Source organism: Lycorma delicatula, chromosome 4, assembly GCF_047948215.1.
Source record: "Lycorma delicatula isolate Av1 chromosome 4, ASM4794821v1, whole genome shotgun sequence".
NCBI lineage: Eukaryota > Metazoa > Arthropoda > Insecta > Hemiptera > Fulgoridae > Lycorma > Lycorma delicatula.
Window position 1 is genome coordinate 15,709,669 of NC_134458.1, and position 18,330 is coordinate 15,727,998.

Below are 18,330 nucleotides of genomic sequence, written 5' to 3' on the forward strand. Positions count from 1 at the left end.
ACATATATTTTATTTATATAGTCCTAATTTCTTAGGACTAAATTTAAATAAATTTTAGGGCTAAACCTATTCCACTTATATGTGATAAAATAAATCATTAATTCTTAATTATTTTGTTCAGTTTCATTGAGAGTGTTTTAAATCATACCACTGACCATTAATTTATATTAACGTTTATTTAGATAATATATAATGCATTTGTGTTTGTGTACGTGAGTGTGTACACATGTGCATACATCTGCATGCATGTGTGTTTGTGAGAGTGTAGCTTGTTAACAGCATTTAACAAAGAAAATCATTCAAATAAGAATAATTTTTATTTTTAATTTTATAACTCTGATTAAAATAATATTTTGTAAATTTTAATTTCCTTCATAATGGCCAGCCAGTATAATTTTTTAACCGTTTGATCATCGTGTATGACCGGTGGTACATTTTATTTTTTTACATTCCATCTGAAAGTTGCAGGATACTCTGATAGCTCTCCGTCCTTTTCTGTAACACCGATCACTGCAACTTTAAGATGGAACGCATCTAATGGCTTGTGAGGTCGCTAGGTCTTATAAAAAATGATTGATGTCAAAAGAATTTATGTGACAACAAAATGATTTCATAGTAAACCTTAGTAATTTTTTTTAGAATTATTTAAAGTTAATTACAGTTTTGACAACTTTTATATATTTTCAGTTATCTTAATCCATGTCCATCTGAAGAGTTCTATGAAGATATCTAATAAGTTGTTTGCATATTTACAAGCTAGTAGTCGACTGTTTCCTATGAAGTTTTTGCATCCATTGCATATACAGTTTTAATATGCATCTTTATAGTTTGTATTAGTATTTTGCTAAATGTATGATACAAAAGAAAAAAAATTTGTGTGATTACATAGTTAATAAACTATTAAGCTTTGTTTAAATATCAAAATAGCTTTTTTCAGTTAATTATTTGTAATTATACAAATCAACAGCTGAGAGGTCTTGTCTTAGTAAAATTGTTTTATCAAGTTGATCTGTGGATTTTGAAAAAAAACTCTGTTTTATATATATATATAATTTTTTTTAACCGTCCTCCATTCTTTTGGAAAATATCGGAAAAAAAAGATATATAAAAAGTTATTTTTTTTTAGTTGACAGAAAATGCGATTGAAGGTGTTTCATTGATAAATTAAGTTAAATATGTTAATTAATTGTAACTCTGAAAAGTTTTTTTTATTCCATGACATTAGCTTTTTTTAATGACTGTTTCTGATGTTTTTGAGTAGAGATTGGAAATAGAGTAACAGTTTTAGATTTATAACAATGTTAATCACCATTTTTGTCAGAGGTCTTAATGTCTCCTCAGTATTTATAACTTTTCCTTCTTGATGTATTATAAAATCATAAAACATACTGCTTTCATTAGCTGTATTTATTTTTTTTTACCTGTTAGTACAATGGTTTGGGTGTAATTTAATAAAATGATTTTCTACAATTAGTACTGGTATTATGAGATTTTATACGATCTGAAGATATTATTTTTTCAATTTTACAGCCTTTTTTCTAGGCAGAATATTATTTGTAGAAATGTGTTCAATAATGTGATTTTTATCTGACAGTGATGCCTGTTTATCGTGCTGTATTTTAAGTACTGTACTTTTGGATATAATACGAATTTTAAATGTCTCATAATAGGACTGTGTAAAATTGAAATGCTAGTTTTTCAGCAGTTGTTACTTTTTATAAATGTAAGTTATAATGAGTTAAATATTTTGTATCCTAATCGATGTAGTTTTTAGATAATCCACTGATGATGTAAATTTGTAGGATCGTCACTGTAAAAAACTGATTACTTTTTATTTTGATATGTACTATTTTATAATAAAGGAAATAGGATTTATGAAAAAATGAAAACTATTACAAGTTGAGTACCAGTTTTAGTAAGGTATTGTTTCTTTATTGTTTTTTTTAGGAACGAACATATTGCTGAAGTTTAATTGAATTTCATCCATTCACTTTAACTTATTATCTGACTGTTATTATCAATCGACCTGTATAATATTCTGGATATTTCACATTTTAACTATTTTATCAATTAGGCAGTTATGTCCCACATTCATCTAGCAAGTGTACCTGTAATTTATTATCATTGATTCCTCGGCCAGAATATGTTTATAATTAGTACTTGACAGCAGAATATTAGAGGGAAGACAGCATCAAGGAGCTGTTTCTATTAAAATATAAGGGGTCCAGCTGGAACTTAAACTGTTTATCTACTGCACAGGAAAGCAAACACTAACCGTTTTTGTCACTGTATTGTGCATGATAATTAAGATACTTACACATAATGAGAAAAATAAATGCATCAGCAATTTATACACTGCCAAAGTTGTCGCAAGTTTTTTCTAGTTTCCAAGTAAATATCAGAAAAGTACATACAGCATGTAGTGTGGTGAAAATGAAAATCCTGGATTTTGTTAATTATATGCATTTGTTTGTTAAATTAATTTATTCAGAAATTATCAATACATCATTTTAAACAAATTTTAATTACTGTAATTAATCTTTCGTTAGATGTACAAATCTAATTTTAATATATTTTTTTAATGATCTAATATTTTACTGATTAATTAGCTCAGTCTCAATCTTTAATTATTTATTTAGTGCATAATGCAGTCTATTTGCACCCATTTTACCTCACAGCACCGTCGCTACTTAACATCATTATGTGCATTTATTTTCACCTTTGTTATGGATTTATCAGATATTTAAGCTGATAAATTTTATGTGGTAAACAAAATTTTAAGGTAGCATTCTCTTTTAAATTTTGTGATAAATAACAGGTCACTCATGGCCACAAATGCTGTGTAATGTTTTCCCATCTTTTCACCAAACTGAAATTTTAACATTTCTAGTTTATAATTCTGTTTGTCCTTCTGATGGCAAAATATTATGAACAGTCTAGGCCGGTAAAGGACTTTTGTCATTTATAGTGTTAAAAGAAACTGGTTGTTCGACTTTTAATTGCTGAATATTGTACTTATGTATAGATTAGGGTATTTACACAGTTTGGGTATATAGAGGAAGTAATCAAAGACTTGAAAGAAACATTTCAAAGCAGAATAAGAACTGAAGGAAAGAAAGTAATGTTGTAAGTTTCTTTGAGTTGATCTTTTTTTAAGTAAAGCTAAAATAAGGGAGAAGAAAAGCAGAACAGGATTCAAACTCATTTTGTGTTCATAGAGATTTAATTCATAAATAAAAACGATCGAAAAAGAGTAATGAAGTGTGTGACATAAAGAAGACAATAAAGAATTAAATATTAAGGTTTGAGAACATGATATATAAAGATTGCATAATTTAAATAATAAAATTTTGAAGAGTGGATTATATAAGGAATATATTAAAACCAGATTAGCATAAGGAGAGTCTTAATGAAGAAAGACATTTACTAGTATTTAGCGCAGATTAACTAAACATGATTTCTTGAAAGATATTTTATGGAATATAGTGCTTATTTTTGGCAATAAAATATGGATGTCTAGAAAGACAGTATATAGTGTTTAGTTTTTGAAGAATGTTAAAATTTAGGTTGGGTGTTAAAGTAAAACTTGAAGAATTTTTAGAACGAATTAGAGAAATTCGGAGACTGGGAATTTTTTGTTAGAAGAACTAGGTTTGATCGGTTATACATTTCTATTAAGCCCTAAAGAGGGCAATAAAGGTTGGAATATGTAAAACAAACAGTTTGTAGAGTAACATATAGGTTTACATTAAAAGATTATAATAGAAAGAAATGAAGTTCATCAGATGAGTTGATTAACTGAAGATGGAAGAAATTATTTTAATTCTGATAACTTTGTTAAATGTGCTGTAAAAATTAAAATAAAAAAAAAAAAAACTGATGTCAGTGTGAAAAGTACCACGTAGATCTTTGGTACACTTTATCTGTGTTAAATAGTACTTTCATTGATACTGGCATCTTCAGTTCAAATATAAGTTTTAGTTTTTAATAACGTTAGTACTAACATTATTCTCCGAACCAAAATAATAGCGTAAGTCTTAATTACATCTATCTCATTAAGTACAGAAAAGCTTTTGAGGGCACTTCCCCATCGAATGTGTTTTTTTATTGAAGATGCATGTAAAAATATATTTACCGCTATTATAAAAGTAAAGCGTACCGTTAGATTAGACCAAGTCATCCTATAAGGTTTAATCTATGTATATTTTAAGTAAATATTTTTATGGCAGATGATGAGGCTAGTAATGAATTGGGTGTGATATTCCTTTATTATTCTGTTTTGATGATTACTGTTATTATCATCAATACTTTAATTGTGATCACAAGGTTCAAATTATATAAAAAGCTTTTAATTATGAACTATTAAATTTTTTATTTTGTAAATTGATTACTGGTGCATTCTTTTGATATTGTAAAAAATCTATCCGCTTTTGTAAATTAGCTATAAAACCTAAAATGTGAAATATCTCAGGTTATAGTGGTTTTACATAATATTTCATTAAATTTTATTTTTTAAATTTAATTTAAAGTGTATAAAAATATTTAATTAGTTACACTGATTTGAATAAGTAGTCATAGGTCATACTGAATTATAAGATGGAAGTTGTTGGCTATTTGTAATGTTGTAAATAATTTACTATGCTATCATTTCATTGCCCATTCTACATCTGTTTAGTAATTCGATTGGAATGATATGCATGACAAGATTTAATTTAGCCTAACACTGAATGACAGTAACGTTTTGAATGATCACTTGTACTCCACTTTTTATATATATATATTAAACAAACGTATGTTTAACATACTATATAAAATCTATGAAATATAACTTTTAATTGTGTGCGTACATGCGTGCGTGCAACACACAACTTTTAATTTAAAATGTTTTATTGCTGAGCTTGTTTTGATTATAATTAATTAAAATTTTTGTAGTTTAAATCAAGTGTTATTTTAAGGTGTATCGTTTTAGTTTTGTACATAGATTCTCACATTACTCAAAATCACTGTGAGAGAATAATAATAATAATAAGAATTATTATTAGTATTATTTTTTTTATGAAGTGTTTTAACATAGTATAGCAGTTTTTAAATCAACTGCTGGATGACTACCATTTCATGCATAATGTAGCGCATGTTATGTACTATTCACGGGTTCCATTCGTGGCAAAATTCTGGCTTTTTTCACTTATTTCCTGTATGTATCTGTCACATTAAAATATTTGTATAATACCATGTTTGAGGTCATAACATATATATTATTACTTTTTAAAAGCTGTTTGGATATATCTATTGTTTTATATGTGTAAAAAGAGAGATTATCTTATACTGTTAAATTACTTTTTTTTTTTTGAGGTGAGGATTAAGCATTGTTTAAAATTTTATTTAAAAATGCACTTGCAATATGTACATCATTGTCAATTGTAAATTAAGAATTATAAATAAGTTTCATGAGAGATTGTGGGTGGATTGGATGCTTGCTGTATGGAGAAAAGTTAAATTATTCTTTCAGTTGGAGTTATTTGTCTGTTGAGGCACTCCCTCTGCTGGTCGATTGTTTTTTGTTATCCACCTCTTTCCCTTATTTTTCATCCATTCCTCGTTATTGATGATGAGTAGATTTTTGATAAAATGTTCAGTGGATCTATGCAAAAGATGTGGGTATGATATAGGTACTTCATTAATTTGGTTTATTATGGGTAGCTGTGCTTAAAAATTTTTTTGGTGGTTATAAAAGAAAGTCAGGTTGGAGTTTAGGTACTATTAGCTAAAGCTGGACTTTGTGATCCTATCAGAGTAGATACTATACAATGGAATCTGTTAAGTAAAGTGGCATGAAGAGATTTTAGTTCATATCATGTTGATATGATTAGGGAAAACATGTTCCTTCCATTTTGAAGTTTGCTGTTTTATATTTCAAATTCAGCTAAAATTTATACTCTTAGTTTTGTTAGCAAATGATGCAGAAAGCTGTTGTTTAATATATAAAGGTGAAGTCTATGTTCTGTTATCTGTATATTCTGCTATTTGCAATATCATATGAATATGTCTATGAACATGAATAAATAAATGTTTAATCTTGATCAATACATAATAGTTCATTAACCAGTCGTTTGGAACGTTAAGGTGTGCTAATTGACAGTTAAAAATAGAAATGCCACAGCATTTGCTTTGATAGAAAGGAGACTGTGGTAGAACCTTGATCTGAGCGGCTTAAACAATTGCACAAATAATTTTGTTATAAAAGTTATTAGTCAATATTAATATTTAAAAATAGAATATATTTGATGTATTAGTTCAGAGAATATATGAAGTTATTAAATAGACAAAATAAGTGGTGATTCTACATAGAATAACTATGTAGAAGATCTAAATAGAGATTATTTGAGCACATACTGAGTAATTCAGTTGAAGACGTGGACAATGTAGGCTTTCTTTTCGTTTTTTTTTTTTAAGTTATTTTTACACATCGTGTATAGAGTTATATTGATACTATGAAAGAAAATTTTGTAATTTTTAATAAATTGGTGGAAAGTTTTCTAAATGGGAATTTATTAAAAATGACAATAGAAGTACAAGAGAAGAGAAACAAAATAAGCATTAGGGAATCAGTAAGTAAAATGAAAGTTGAACATAATGACTGAAAGTAACCTCTGTGTCATTACTATTAGGTCATTACCAGTTCAGTCAGTTAATTATTAAAAACTAGTATGTAATTTTAAATTAAACTTGCTTAAATCCTATTTAATGATTGCTTTATATATTCACATAAGATAAAAGTATGAATGCTGTATGATCCCGAGCAAGATTATAAACTACCATGATCAGCCTGATGAATGGCAACTAGTGTATGGATTGATTATCCCCTTCTTTTACCCAACCCTATGTATGTCCTTTATTCCTTTTCCTCTGTTAAGTGCTATAGGAGTCAAGTCAGCCTGGCTTCAGTTGCTGTGGCTTCATCTGTTGTGGCATGTTGGCATTTTCCGGTAGCCAGTAGGGCAGGTGCTTCTTTATTTGAACTTATTAGGGTCGACAATCCTGTGAGTCTGTAAGACTGTTCATGGATTCCTATTTCTAATCTGGGGGGTTGCACATAAAACTAAACTAGTTGCTATTACTGGGTAAAGCTAGAGATCTATTGGTTTGCTTGGCATTTCTCCTGCCACCACTCCATTCGGTTGCCCTAAAGCATAAGACCGAATGTCTGTGCCACAAACGGCTACTGAGCTACGAAACAGTTTAGCGACCAGTATCCTAACTAGCTCCTAGAGCTAACCTAAAAGCATAGTACCATACACCACTCGCTTTCGTGTCCCCCGCCCACTTGTCATATATCACTAAAATAGGTAGGCGCACCCCCGTCAACTACTAAAACATATATGACTATCAATAATTAATTTATCTCGTCAGCAATTCCCTGTCACGTCTAGGGTGCTGAATGCCAGCAAGTACCTGTCTACCATTAAAACGCTTGGAGCCTAAATTTGGCTAGTAGCCAGCCATATCTCTCGATTAGCTTCCTACAGCAGTGCGGTAGGAGTCTTTTCTTTTAGGCAAACTACTGATGACGATTGAACAAAGCAACGTCATCAAGGAACTACCACACGGTCCGACAATGCGGCTCACGCCACATTACATCGCCGCTTGTGAGTGGCGAATTTTCCCTTTGACCTCTAAGTTCCAGGGTGGCCTGAGTTCTGCCCCCCCTCGCCAAGAGCTGGGCAGTCGAATATCATGTGTTCGCTTGACTGGACCTCCCCCGCAGACGCACAGCTCATCAGCTGCCAGGTGAAACCGAAACAAATATTGGTTTAAATTTACATGGCACTCCTGTTACCCGTAAAAACGAAGGAGAGGCATACCATCTCCTCAGATCCTGTATAAATCTATACAAGGACCTTCCCTTAGTCGTGGCGTGCCATTCTTGCTGCCATGCTTCCATCACAGGGCTTTAAAGCCTCCTCCGCAGACGAGAGATGGGCAACAAGCTAGGGATCTATTCCTGACTAATCAATCAGTGTTATAAAAATGAGGGGGTCATTCAAATATAAACCGCTACCCTATCAAAAACTCAAATTTTTTAATCGGACCACAAGATTTCGAACTGGCGGTGATGCAGTGGAGAACGAAAGTCATGAACTTCCTCCGTAGAGCACCAGCGTCAGATGACAACATTATGGCCGTTCGTGAACATTGGAAGGTGACCACCAGATAACCGTCGCTGAAATTGCATCAGAGGTGGATATAAATGTTGGGAGTATGCGTAAGATATTGTCAGACACTCTTGGATACAGCAAAGTATCGCGACGTTGGTTCAACGTCTTCTCACTGAGACGCAGAGAATTGTCTGGAAAGATACCTGTTAGCGGATTCTGAATTGCTTTGAGGAAGAATGAGAGGCATTATTGTGACCTGCGACGAAAGGTGAGTCCATCACTACAATCCCGGAAAACAACAAACAAGTATGGAGTCGAGAAAAACTGGGCAAGGGGGAACCGATCAAGACCAAAAAACGCTTGTCAGCTGGAACAACTGTGTTTTGGAACTCAGAAGGTGTGCTGTTGATCGATTTCATGCACAACGAAGAACGGTAAATACAGCATACTACTGCCAATTGTTGGATGACATCAGGGGTTTTTATCGCGACAATTGACGCCGGCAACAGATTCGCAATGTTCTCTCCGTGTTACCACGACTACGCACGGCCGCAGACAACAGTTCAGACTCGCGATAAACTCGCTAAAATTCATGTGATACCTCTTTAACACCCGCCGTACAATCCAGACTTGTCGGCGTGTGATTTCCACATGTTTGGTTTGCTAAGAGAAGCTTTAAAAGGGGAAAAATTCGAAGACGATGCCGCAGTCCAATATTATGAGCACAGTAGATTGTTGGAGGAGCCATCTTGTATTATTGATGAGGGAATCGGGAATCTACCTATCCGATGGAGAAAATGTATTTCTGTTGAAGGAAACTTTCTAGAAAAATAAGGTAATTTATTTGTAATTTTATATAATAGAAATAAAGCTGTGCAAATAAATTTCAGTTATATTTGAAAGACCCTTACAGTTACTTGATTTTATTTACCCTTACTTGATTCTATATATTCCACATAGTTCATATTTAATAAACTTATTATTACTTAGTAAAATATATTTTATTGGTTTATATTCAATGTATCTTTTTTTATTAAATATGTTAGTGATATTTGTAGTACTGTTGCTATAAAATTTAAATGTTATATATTTATTTTGCTGACTGTTATTATAATTCTTTAATGTGGTCTTATCATACGTATTCTTATTATTTAAATATTTGTTAATTATTTTATCGATGAAGTTATTATATCCATTTAAATTTGCCATATTTTTTACATAATCAATTTCTTTATTAAATTAACCGTATTATCAGTATATATGTATGCTATATGTATAATTTTACTAAATGCATTTATTTTATATATCCATGGCTTGTTAGACTCTTTATACCGGATTTGGGGGGTGGTACATCTCTAGTTCGGTTTTAAGGGCATCGGGAGCCCAAGTACTTTCCAACCTCATGAATTTGAACCAATATTTGTTTAGGTTCCGCCTGGCAGCTGATGAGCTGTGTATCTACAGGGAGGTCCAATCGAACGAAAACATTACGGTTACGTTAGATGTAAGCAACTAGTGATGTTTGTAGATTGTATGAAGCCCTAATTATTCGTAAAAGTAGTATATAATCTTTTCAGAGATTATCAAGCATCCTGTATTAGGTTTACTAGGAAAAGAAGGAAGTGAAGTTGTTTCCCATTGTTATCTTGTCTAAGCCAAATACTGTTGTATATCACACTCAATCATCAAAACACAGCTGGTATTTAGCTGTACAAGTGACATCTTTATTCTTTTCACTGCTTTGTAACAGTGAAGATTATTAAATTAAGGGAAAACAACTATGACTAGTACTACTTATACCTCAGCTTCACTATACATGTACAACATAAAGAGTTAATTAATGTATGTCATTCTGTTGGGAAATGATACAACTATATAAACTGCTTTCTCTCTCTTGGTAAAGGAAATGCTATTTGGTATTGTTCAAAGTTGGTGTTAAAAGAATGGAAGTAATAGATTAAAAAGTAATTATGAATTGTGTGTTTTGTCTTGAGAATTATTATAAAGACTGGCTGTTGTCTGTTATTAGTGTTTATGAAATAATGAAGATTCTTCTTTTTATTTTGTCATTTTCGTGAAAATTGCGTGTAAAGATTTAGTATAAACGAGAAAAAAACTTACGGTTCACATTCTTTTTTGTTTTGCTAGAAGCTTTCATAAGAAAATACATATAGAATTATCATAAAAGAATGGTAGTGTTAATTATCCCAGATCAAAGTATTAGGGGCATTTTGATAAATGTTATGTTTGTAGCACTAAAAGCCTCCACTCAAAACGTTTGTATGTAGCCATTTTAAACACTGCATTGTTGCTGAGGTGTGTTTCTTTGTTATTATGTTTTCTGTTCAAGAAAAAATATATTTTGTGGTCTGCTGAACTGAGGTCAGTCATTTTAGTTATGACTCAATCAGAATACGTATTATAATTATGATGCCGGTTCAATTAATTCAAAGAAATAGGTTCTGTTCTCAAATAGAAATCACTTGGAAGGCCACTGGTATCAGAAGTAAGTGTTGAAGACAATCTACAGGCAGAATTCCTCATAAATCCATTGCTCATTTAAGCCTTCAATTACAATTTCCAAGCACAGCTATTCATAAAGTTCTATGTAAAAGGTTGCACTTGTACACATACACAACTTGGCTACCGCAAGAAATAAAACCCTTTCATACAAAAAAACATTTCAGGTTCACTGTGGACATTTTAGACAAAATTATAAAAAACTAATCAATTTTAAACGATATAATTTTTATGGATGAAGCTACTCTTCACTCTACTACTCTTTATTAGACACACAATTCATGTATATGGAAAGCTGAAAACCGATGTGTATTTCTTTAGAAAGCACATAGCACAATTAAAAGTTAATGTTTGTTGTGGTTCAATGAAATATTGTATAATTAGGTCTTTTTTCTTTGCTAAAAAGACTATTAATGAAAATGTTTATTTTGACAATTTAAATAACTATTTGTTTCCTCAACCGGATTAACTTGAAAGTGTACACAGAATTTATTTTGACAAGATGGTGCACCTCAAGGTTTTTATTTTGTTAATCTTTTATTTGTTAGCCAGGCTTTGAACGAAACGTTTGCGGATAGATGGATAAGCTGAAAATCTCCTATACCCTGGCCTTCCAAGTAGTTTGGACTTTACCCCTTGCATTTTTTTTTATGGGGTTAGATTATAAACATTGTTTACTCACAAAAGATTTACGACTTGATGACTTGAATCGCTTATTGGAAAGCATTAAGGAAGCAATTGTAACCGTAAGATATATTGATCCATTAATGTACGGGTAGAAACTAAATATCAATTAGATATATGCTAAGCAACGAAGGGTGTGCTTGTTGAAATCTATTAATTATGTAACAAAATTATTTTACATGGAGAATTAGACAAATAAAACAATATAATCGAGTATTTTTGTTTTATTTAATTCATGGCTTAAATCCGCACCGTTTTTTGTTTATGATAACTTTTATAAAAATGAAAGCTTGTTAGGAAATAACAAATAAATTTGTACGACAAAGTACGATTTAAACTGGTATAGTTGCCCCAGAAAATCTACGTGCTTGCAACGTCACGTGCCGTCTCATTATATTATTGTTTTCCAAAACATTACCTTTGCGCGTAATTATTATTTTAATTTCATTATTCGACTTACAAACAATACGGGCGCCCAAAAATACATTTATGTTGTGTGTTCAATTCTTTCCACTTGAGTTGACATGTGTAAAAATGCTTAATGACTCAATCTTGTAAACAATAACAATTCCTTAACCAATCACTAATGCACTAATTGGTATTATGTGCAGGCCTATAAAAATTTATACGTGCAGTTAGAAATGATGTCTTTGGTCACGATTATATTTAGATCCGTCATTCGTGATAAACAATATGTGTATAAAGAAATAAACTTTAGTCCAGTTTATATCGTGTTCAGTGAAGGTATTCGGATAGCGTTTTTGTGCGGTCATATTATTTTATAATTACTCATTGTTTTTCGCAAATTTTTTGTAGTACATTATTTTTTGTTTTATTTTTGTTCGTGTGTTATTAGTGCGGTTTGTTATGGCAGAATTTAAATCCGAAGTTAAGAACAAAATACTTACAAGTCAAGCGCGTGAAATTATCAATAATGTTTATGATTTTATGAAAAAGAAATTTTACCTGCTCTGAAAGCAGGTAAATTAACTCACAACAAACATATAATTGGCATTCAAAAATGCGGAAAAAAACTGCTGCTGCTTGTGGGATATCAAAAACACACGTTCAAAAACTCAGAAGAGAAAAAACATGATTCTTCAATCAACATCCCAATCGTGTTCTTTCAGCACGCCGAAAAAGTATAAACGACGTTCGAAACCTGTTAGTGGACTGGACAGTTTTGATTTAGGTGTAGTAAAAAGAACAGTTAATGAATTTCATTCAAAGAAGAATGAATACCTACTTTTAAAAAACTAATAAGGCAAGAACTTCAGTCATCTATTGATTTTAAAGGCAGAATCAAGTTTAGCTGTTATTTTGAAAGAGATAGGTTTCAAACGGCGTAAAACCGAAAATAACAGAAAACCTTTAATTGAGAAATCCGATATCAAGTGGAAGAGATTAAATATTTGCCGGCAGTGGCTAAGTTTAGACAAAGAAGTGCTACAATTGTTTATTTGGATGAAACTTAAGTTTTAAGTTCGCATTTTTCGACAAAGTCGTAGTCTGATGGTATTGCTGAGGGACTTCATGTGCCGATTAATAAAGGTGACCGTTTAATAGTAATTCATGCTGGAGGAGAAATCGGTTTTATTCCGAACGCATTACTAACTTGGAAAGCCACTTCGAAAAGTGGCGACTGCCATGACAACATGAATACAGACAATTTCACGGAATGGGCGCGTGAAAAGTTGATTCCAAATCTTCCAACAATGTCAGTAGTAGTTGAAAACGCCGCTTATTCCAATACAAGTATTTATAACGCGCCAAATTCTAACTCCAGAAGAAAAGATATGACCGATTGGCTGGAGAAAACCCATATTCCGTATAGTTAAAAAATGCCGAAACCACAGTTATATGAATTAGTAAAGTTACATAAAACTAAAGTACAAAAATATCACTTGGATGAAGTTTTGAAAAAAACATGATGGGCATCGTGACTCCCACCGTACCATCCTGATTTGAATCCGATCGAGATGGTATGGTCGGGCGTAAAAAGAAATGTGGCGAGTCAACACATTTTCTTTTACAAATGTTGAAAAGTTGACTACGGAGAAAATTAATTCCATGAATGAAGATGACTGGAAACCTTATTGTGAAAAAGTAAAAAATATTGAAAAAGTGTACGAAAAATTGGTACAACTGATAGAAGAAATGACAGAACGTTACATTATACGTGAAGACTCTGATAATGAACGTGATAGCGATTCGTTTAGCGAGGATGGTGAACTTGCTAGAAGTTTGAATTAGGTACATGAAGAAAATTCAAGTAAGCTTTTGTTTATTATTAAAAACTAATAATTTAGTACAATTAAAATTTACAAAAGAATTAATTACGCATTGTTTATAATTAGTAAATGTAAATATGATAGTTATTACAGTGTACAATATAATAATAAGTAATACTTCGATTTGATACGCGGAGTTTATGTTTTCAGGCCGAGTAGTAATACGCAGTTTGCTACGTTACAAGCTCGTACACTGGCTGGGCCTAGTATATTTCAGTGTATAAAAATTTATGTTTTTGTAAATTTCGCATACAGTGTTTGTTTCATTTAAAATCCTGGGTTTTAAAATCAATTTATAAAACAAATAAATAATCATTTATTTTGAAAAGCACTGAAATTTTAGTTTTAGAAACACTAACTCTTACTTTACTTATCTCTCTGAAAATATATATTCTCGACAACTTTTCTTGTAGAACGGGACTTAATTGCTGGGTTGATCATCAGTATGGTATTATGAATTTTAAATAGAAAATATTTATTGAAGAATCAAGTTATCCATAGATCTGGAGCGAATCTCGATTGAAATTAAGAAAGTAAAATTAAGAAATAAGTAAGAACTGACGAATTACATTTTAATTGAAATGCAGCAGGTGTGGTTTTTTTTTAGTGGTGGGCAGTGATCTCGTAGGATATTATGATGGATGATTTGGTAATCAAATATGTGTTCATAAAAAGAATTGCTGAGGAAAATTTATTAGAAATATGAGAAATTTAATCACAATTTATACCAATATTAAATGTAAATTCAAATAAAAAGAAGTTTCCAGTAATATCACTGATCAGACGTTTCAATAGAAGTATTTTAATACATTTTTTTTAAGTGTTGCAATCTGATTGAATTTGACTTCAATTAGAGCTAAATGTAAATTTTTCTATCCTTGAAATTTCTATTTTATTAACGGTTTTTAAGTTTATTGTCTTACAGGCTTAAAAGTAAGTTGTTTAGTTTAGTAAACCGATAGAGAATTTCCTTACTGAATGGTACATGTTTTAAAAAAAAATTATAATTTATGTCAGTTTTTCATGTACGTTGCACTTTTCTGAAAATAATTTCTACATGTCTGCTTGCAAGTGAAAATAAAGGATAACAATAACCTTTATTTATCGTGTTAACTTCTGCGACAGCATTTTTTTAAATGTAGAAAATTTATGAAATTAGTGAGTGTGAAGCAATTGTCAAGTATTTATGTATTATCAACTTATCTTTGTATGTTTAATTAGACAAATTTTTTTTTATTAATTCATTATTTAATAGTATCGATACCCGACATCAGTTCAGTTATATCTTACAGGTGTACATCCCTTTAGTTATTTAATCATCTGATAGTTATCCCGTGTTTTATTTTGTTTCTCTTGTTAGATGTTATACAAAAATTAAACTATTAGAGGAAGACATGCTGAAGAGATGTGACCAAGAGCTATCGTAAATTATCTAGATGCAGGGGCGGATCCGGATGGGGGGGGGGGCGATGATCCCCAAAGGTCTTTCATTTTGAAAACCCAATCGAAAAGAATTGAAATATTTTACCGATACTGTATTGTCAAATAACCAGTTGCAAGTTGCAATTCTGTAATTAACGTGAATATATAATTTTTCTTAATAGGTAATTAAGAAAGGCTGACGTACTTGCTCTAATGTGAATTCATAACGACATGCAAATTGATGTAGATCGCGTTATCTGTAGGTATGCTATGATGCGTAGTCATCGGGATGAATTTATTTAGTAAATAAATTATTGTATGAAATAAAACGTGTTTAATTTTGGATTGTAATGGATTTAATTATAAATATTGAAATTAATGAACAAATAAAATCAACTTAATTTAAATTTTATATTATTATATAATTTTGATTGTTTGCATGGCTCTTTTCATTAAAGTTTTAAGAACTATACAGTCCGAGCTTAAATCTAATTCAGCTTCTGGTATCGTCGTAAGCTGTGACGGTCAATTTGAATAACTTACAATTAGATAAATAATTAAAATTAAAAAAAATAAATATTTATTTATAAAATGTATTAAATTTTATTTATTTTATTAAATAAATAATTTTTATAAATAGAAATGAAATTAAAAAAAACTTAAGCAATTGGTTTTGCCAAAACCGTCTCCTTTTTGCCTCTTTTACAGCAGTAGGTTGATTAAACAATTTTTCTCGTTTAAAAATTGTTCAGAATATAGTATATGTCTGATAAAAGTGTATGAAATATATACTCGACCCGATTAGAAGGGAATTAGAAATTGTGACCCCTTGCACCCATTGGTTCCCACAAATTCAGTTGCTGGAAATGCCCCTGTTTAGATGGGGTGTTTTTTTAATGGATTTTTATGCTCACAACATTCAGGGAGACCTAAATATTTTGTAAAGTTGGTAGTGTGTGGAAAAAGGTTTGTTAAATGTGGCTTTGGCCACTGGCATATTGTTCTTACTTAGCGTCTTTAATTTTCAGGATTTTTCTGAGACATTCCAGCTGTTGTGGAACCAACAGATGTGTAGGGTTGTTAAACCTGGTTGTATTATTTACGGTTATTAATTCTGTGACAAACTATGTTAGTTCTTAGTTCAAATGAAGAGCTTTGCGAAACAGTTGGTGAAATAAATGTAAAAACAAGATTATGCTCTGATACTGTTTACAAAACATTTTACTTAACATGTAAACCTGAGTCTTTTCGATCATTAAACGATCATCAGTAGGCGCTACAGAAAAAGTAATATGATCGTAAAAAAATATTTATAAAACAAAAATTAAATTACTAAATAGAACAAAGAAGTATTAATAAAAAAAAATATTAATTGAAAAATAAATAACTATTATGAAGCGTTTTTTTAGCATGGTTTTTAGAATAATAACTAAAAAATACTAACAGCTATTGTCGTTTTAGGCAGTCAAAGTAAAAGTGTAAATTTAGTTTACAATCATCTAAGCCAGTTTAGACCTCCAATTTAGACTGTCCACCGTGATAGTGCATACTAAGTCTGTCTGTTGATAATGACTGTTTAACAATTGAAATGGCCATCTAAGTTTACACTAAGTAAAGTTTTTGTTAGTGGTTTTTGGGTTGTAGTCGTTTTTCCAGATTATTTTTAGTTTCATTTACATACATCTTTGATTCTATATTTTTGATTTGTATTATAGTAAAGATTCCTAATTTTTTCATTTAAAGTTTTAACTAAAAATAAAATACCCGATCGAATTTGATGATTGTTGTTTTAATTTTTTTTTGATAATTAATGAATCGTATCGGGTAAGAAACATGTTCATAAACAGACATTAATTTTTTAATTTCTGTCATGAGCTGTGTTACTTAATAATAATAAAAATAATGTAGTCGTAACTCTTAAACTGACAATCGTTCAGTTCTTTATCGGCTGGTGATTCTGTGTTGTATCAAATTAAATTGAGGTAGAGAACACATTTGGTATGTTATCTCTAGATTTGAGTACAATAATATAACAGTGTGATACCTTTGCATTATTACTGCTTGCACTCCATGTAACAAATTTATGAAGCTTGTTACATAATACTGACTATGCTTAATTTTGCTTAGTGTAAAATATCTATCGGGTAATGGTACTATAATAATGAAAATAATAATGTAAAAGCACTCTCAGAAAACTGGATTACATGATTACACAAAAATTCGTTTCACTGCGCATCTAAAGATGGTTTAGGAGATTTAGAAATTTGCGCAATTTTTATTTTTTTGTTTTAATTTGAAGCATATTACTGCAAAAAGCAGATAAAGTAAAGTTAACACTATATTGTTAAAAGTTTGTGCCGGTGATTACGTATATTTCAAATAGGAAAATTACTAACTACTTAAATTAATTTCAGCGGGGGAAAAATATTTGACCTTCATTTTAATAATTATTGTTTTGCAAAGTATTTGACTAAGAAAAAGAAAGAAGTAGCAAGATAAATTTATTTATTTAAGGTATTTATGTAAGTTTTTGAATCGATTAGGAACAGAATTTTAAGCACTACCACCCCATTCGGTCGCCCTAAAGCATGAAACCGAATGTCCGTACGACAAACGGCTACTGTTCTTCAAAAACGGTTTAGCGACCAATTTCCTAATTAGCTCCGAGAGCTTACCTAACTGCGTGAGCGGAAAAAGCGTGGAGCCCTACACCACTCGCTTGCGTGTCCCACCGATCACTTGTCTTACTAAAATGGGTAGGCGCACCCCGTTTACATACTAAAATATATGACTTGTCAATAAATTAAAATTTACTCTGTCAAGGACAGCAATTTGCTGCCATGCCTAGGTCGCTGAATGCTAGCAAGTACCTGTCCCCACCATATTATATCACTTGGAGCTATATTTGACCTATGGCCAGCCATTTCTCAAGGATAGCTTCCTACGGCAAGCGGTAGGAGTCTTATATCCCTTAAACTACTGATGCCGGTTGAACAACGCAACGGCATCAAGGAACTTCCACACGGTCCAATAGTACGGCTCACGCTACATTGACTCGCCGTTTATGTGTGGTCAATTTTTCCCTTGACCCCTAAGTTCCAGGGTGGCCTGAGATCTGGCCCCCCCAAGAGCTGAGCAGTCGAACATCATGTGTTCGTCTGACTGGACCTCCCCGCAGACGCACAGCTCACCAGCTGCCAGGTGGAACCGAAACAAATATTGGTTCAAATTCGTGTGGTTGGAGAGCACTTGGGCTT

General features: G+C 31.4%; 1 protein-coding gene across 12 annotated transcripts in view; it reads left to right on the top strand.

The window, feature by feature from the left end:
* Positions 1-18,330, top strand: part of LOC142323135 (ELAV-like protein 3) — a 257,843-nt gene that overhangs the window by 113,549 nt on the left and 125,964 nt on the right. The gene's annotated exons all lie outside the window — the stretch shown is intronic.